This window comes from Tupaia chinensis, unplaced genomic scaffold, assembly GCF_000334495.1.
Source record: "Tupaia chinensis unplaced genomic scaffold, TupChi_1.0 Scaffold000370_1, whole genome shotgun sequence".
NCBI lineage: Eukaryota > Metazoa > Chordata > Mammalia > Scandentia > Tupaiidae > Tupaia > Tupaia belangeri.
The window spans coordinates 1,925,072-1,930,073 of record NW_006159867.1 but is presented as its reverse complement, the minus strand read 5'-3'; the positions used below and the strand labels follow the sequence as shown (position 1 = coordinate 1,930,073).

At 35.4% G+C, this 5,002-nt stretch overlaps 1 non-coding gene across 1 annotated transcript; it reads left to right on the top strand.

Moving 5' to 3' along the window:
• Nucleotides 1-3,978: 3,978 nt before the first annotated feature.
• Nucleotides 3,979-4,141, top strand: LOC114008708 (U1 spliceosomal RNA). Its single transcript, XR_003550216.1, has one exon. It is a non-coding gene; the product is annotated as a U1 spliceosomal RNA (small nuclear RNA).
• Nucleotides 4,142-5,002: the final 861 nt, after the last annotated feature.

The window sequence follows — 5,002 nt, the reverse complement described above, 5'->3', positions numbered from 1 at the left end:
CAGAGAGAGGAAAAGAGAATGCAAGAAAGCAAGCCACCAGGTTTGGAACTCAAACCGTGGTTGGCCATGTGGGAATCCAGAGTCTTTAACCACCATGCCACCAGTCAGCCCCGACATTTGTAAATTCTTAAGATATCTAGTAGATATATATGCATACAGATATTTATATTTTTCATAAATATTTTTCTAAATTTATTCAAAAATTGAATACTACCTACTAATAGCAAGATTTACATGTATTGAATCAATTATAGGAAACCGAAAATGTAACTTATATATGTAATAATAAATACACCTAAAAGAATGAGTTGAATTAACAAGTACTAAGTACATCTAAAATAAATGAATTTAAAAATTGATTGCAGACATGTGTAATCACACTAATGGGAAAAATGTAAAACACTGTTCAAAAAAATTTTAATAAAGCAAAATAAAAAATAATCATAACAAAATAATAAAGAGACAAAATAAAATCTGATAAAGCAGCTATAGAAGGGTTTAGGAAAATGGTGTCTGAAAAAAGTAATAAATAACTATTTAGTGGATACTAGGGCAAAGAAAATTTATAAAATTTCTATTTAAAAATTTCTGACCACACAGAATACAGGTTCCTTGGAAATATTCAACTATCAGAAACCACAGCTGAGAAAATTTCAATTAACGTTCAATAATTTTCTTAGTGTTGTATTGATTTTAAGGATTAGTTCCATCCTGTCCTCAAGTCATTCCACCGAGTTTTCTCAATATCCTTAAGACTTTTCATTATTAATAAAGGCTCTCATTTCTCTTTATCCTGAAATGGCAGAGATTGTCACATTCTAACATTGAGAGGGTGTCTATGCCTAGCACCTTTTTCATGATGCCCTCAAAGTGCCACATATGATAAAGGCAAAGTGCTCCCTGACTTGTCTGTGTTTATACCGTCATAACTCGGCTCACAGCCACTGTTCTTTCTACCCAGCAGATACTTCCTAATAGCTAACTTCAGTATTCAAGATATCTACATTGCCTTCTGTTGCAAATACAAGTCATAAAAATACGTATTTTCCGATGAACAATACACATCGTTCTAAGAATAATAATGAGGTAATGAAAAGAACCAAGTATAATTTCAGATCTTCTGTCCCACATTGGAAATGCATGTTATATTAATTTTTTAAAGGGTTTTGTCACAGGGCGTATGTGTTTGCCAGAGAGAGAGAGTAAGAGGGAAAGTGAGAAATCACCCCCAGGGGGCATGGGCACACAATCTCTTCTCCTCCATTCTCTTGGGATGTTGGGCACACATCCACACATGCTTGGCATGATGTTTCAAGCCACCACATCTGGGACTCAACTGCAGTTGGGCATGTGAGTTCAGTGCTGTAACCACTACGCCATCTGTTGGCTTGTATTATTTCTGAACTGAATGTTTTTCCCAAAGACAATATACCTAATGCACACCCAAGTCCAGTCAATATTTCTAGCTTTGTGATCTTTCCTTACCCACTCACATATTCAGTGAGAACATTAAAAATAAAATGGAAGAGAAAGATATTTTTGCAGTTGTGTTAATAGCTTTCTAGCTATAGTTTCTATTCCATGAAAAACTCCTATAAGTATTAAAAATAACGATCAAGAAATTAAAAATGTACATATTATTGATATCCTTTTCTATGACTGGATTTTGTAACCTTTCCTAAATAATCCATTAATGCTTTATATAGCCTGCAGGATGACAAAATATATATTTAGTTCTATAACTGAAGCTAAAATTTATGTTCTAAGTAAATCACTCCTAAAAAAAGAAGAGTACCTTGGTCTTATTGAATTATATGCATTTAGATGTAGACTTTGAATAGCAGCCAAAATTATGCGGAAAATTTTTCCATAATACACCAACCAGAGACTGAAAGCTGAGACATACAGTATTTTCTTTAAGGTGAGGTTTTAATAGATACTTTTCAGTATATTGACTTTCAGATTATAAGGCTTTTAGTTCAGAGTGTTAACATGATGGAGTCAAAGGAAGACAGAGGTAAAAGTAAAATCCTAGCAAACTAAAACACATTATTTAGCTTCAGTACTTCTATTGAATTTAGTTGATGTTTTTCCCCCTGAAGAGTATAAATCATTCTCCAAATGAGAATGTTCTCTCTCTCCTCCTCTCTCTTTCTTCTGGTATCAGTACAGTGTATTTTAACCCAGCTACTCATGTCTTTCTATAGGACAAGCTACAACCTACAATTAAATGCAGGTGCTTTAAGAAAACGGGACCCCTGTTTTTTCATGACTTGAGGCGAAAAAAAGAAAAAGAGTAAAAAACATGAAACCTAAATATACTGCCTGCTTAGTGAAGCATGAGATCCTTCTCTGGGCATGAAAACACAAATGTTGGGTTCTTGTTAAGGATGTGGCTATGTTCTTGGAAAAGAGCTCTCCAGATGTATAGGTTTTATGAGAAGAAAAGCAAAATATAGTCCTTGGAAGACATAATTAGTCAGTTGTCTGATAAGAAGAAAGATGACGGAGAGTGAGGGAAGGAAGGAAGGAAAAAGGAACGGAAAAATGGAGGGAAGAAGGTAGAGAGGGAAGAAAAAGCATCCCCCAGTGGGGTGTGGTCACCCTGCAATCCCTTCTCCTTCATTTCTCCATCCTGTCAGGATTTTGAACACACACACATGTGCCCAGCATGGAAAGAAGGTGAGAAAAAAAGATAAAGATATATTGGCATTTATAAAAACAATTGGTCCAAAATATTTTAACTTGAAACTTAAAGCAATCACCCTGTTCTCTTTTTTCCAAATGAAATGCCTTCTCTCTCTATTCACTGATAATCAGTAAATCTGCTCATAGGTTAACATATGCAGGATTACAGAGAGTAGTCCAGATACAGAGTTTTTAAATAGTGATTAAAACTGGTGACAAAGTTTGTTGTCAGTGCTGCAATAGAAGTAAACTTCATAAGCCTGACATCTAGAATTCACCCCATCATTTTTAATTTTCAATTTCCCATCCTTCTTCATTTTCCATTCTACTGTTGAATCCGGGTCTTTCAAAGTATACTTTATGGTATTTAACCTATTTTAGACCATACACAATTTGTTTTTATTTGTTCAGTACAGTACCTTCAAAGAAGATTTTATCTGATAAATAATATTCTGCTCATGGGTAACAAAACATGAAACCACTGCTTGTATTAAATGTGAGATTATTTTTGCCAAGTACCGTGACAGCCCAATAAAACCTAATTCTCTTTTTAAATAATTATTTTATTTAACTTTATTTATTTTAATTTGACCAGAAAGGGACAGAGTGAGAGAGAGAGAGAGAGAGAGAGAGAGAGAGAAGGAAAATGAGAAAGCAAGCCTAACGTCCTCAACCACTACATCACTGCTGGCCCCAAAACTTAATTCTTAATTATTCCCAACATTAGAAAAGTCTTTCCTCTTCCTAAATAATTCTTCCCTAGAAATCAGCAGTTAGCGTAATGGCTATGTCACTGGACTCCCATGTAGTCAACCGTGGTTCGAGTCCTGGACCCAGTGGCTTAAACTTACGTCAGGCCTATGTGTGTGCGTGCCCAAGATCCCGAGAGAGAGGAGGAGAAGGGATTGCAGCATGGCCATCACCCCTGGGAGGTGATTTCTCGCTTTCTGTCTCTCTTTCTGGCGAGCACATGTGCCTTATAGCAAAAACCTCTCTAAAAAATAATAATTCTTCCCTAAACTCATGTATCATATCTGATTCTGGACTCTATATTCGATTTCATTAATCACTCTATTTTTACATCTATTGTACATAATCTGTATTATTAGAGCTTAATATTTGGTAGTTGAAGTCCCACAATGTTACTCTTTTATCTTAAAAATTGTCTTACATATATGACACTTTTAATTTTTGCAAATAAACTAAAAATTACATACTCAAATTTCAGAGGTTCTTTTAATTTAATTATACTTTAATGCATTTTCCTTTCTATTATAAGAACAATTTATCATACTTACCTGGATGGGGAGATACCATGATCATGAAGGTGGTTTCCCAGGGTGAGGTGTATCCATTGTACTCCAGATGTGCTGACCCCAGCGATTTCCCCAAATGTGGGAAACTCGACTGCATAATTTGTGGTAGGGGGGGACTGCATTAACGCTTTCCCCTGTAAAAAGAAAAAAAAAGAACAAAAATAAAAATTTATCTATCAATGACTCCTTAATTTTCATAGCACTATTTTGTTATTTTTTTTTTTCATTGAGGAGGTAGAATGTAGTAATAGCAAAGCTCTTAGAAGTTAATAAAATTTGAACACCAACTCTTCTATTAAAATCTGTGGCCTTAAAACATTACTCAGATATATTTTAAGTACTCCTGGTATACAAATGCTGACATGCATTAGTTTTCATTTAGTTACATGTGTTTCAAATGAATAGAAACACAAGTTTCACATAGAAAAGAATATGCTCATATATACTCAAAATGAATATATCTCATAAAGTTAGGTCACGTTTCTGATCTGATCATTTTTTGGGGGGGGAGGATCTTGTAAAAAGACATCAGAACTCAGGAAAGAGATACAAGAAAAGAAAGGTAATAACAGGAGGTCTGAAACTGTAAAACCAAGATGCACTGCATCTCAGACGTCCTTGTTCCTTCATTATTACCATCTCTAACATCACAAGAGGGGATGCATTATATATGAGCAAGGCATTCTTATTTCTCATTTCTTCTCTGAGAAGAAAAATTGTCACCAAGTCCCCAGCAAGGTGGTGGCTTTAAGAAACAATTTATATTCTAGCTGCTGTAACTGCTCTCTCTCTCTCTCTCTCTCTCTTTTTCAGGAGAGATTTTGCTATAGGGCATGTGTGCTTGCTGGAGAGATAGAGAGAGAGAAAATGAGAAATCACCTCCCAGGGGGTTGACCCCTCTGCAATCCCTGCTCCTCCATTCTTCTCTCAGGATTTTGGGCATGTGTGTACATGTACCTGGCATGAATATCAAGCCTCCATGTCTGGGGGAGTCCAGC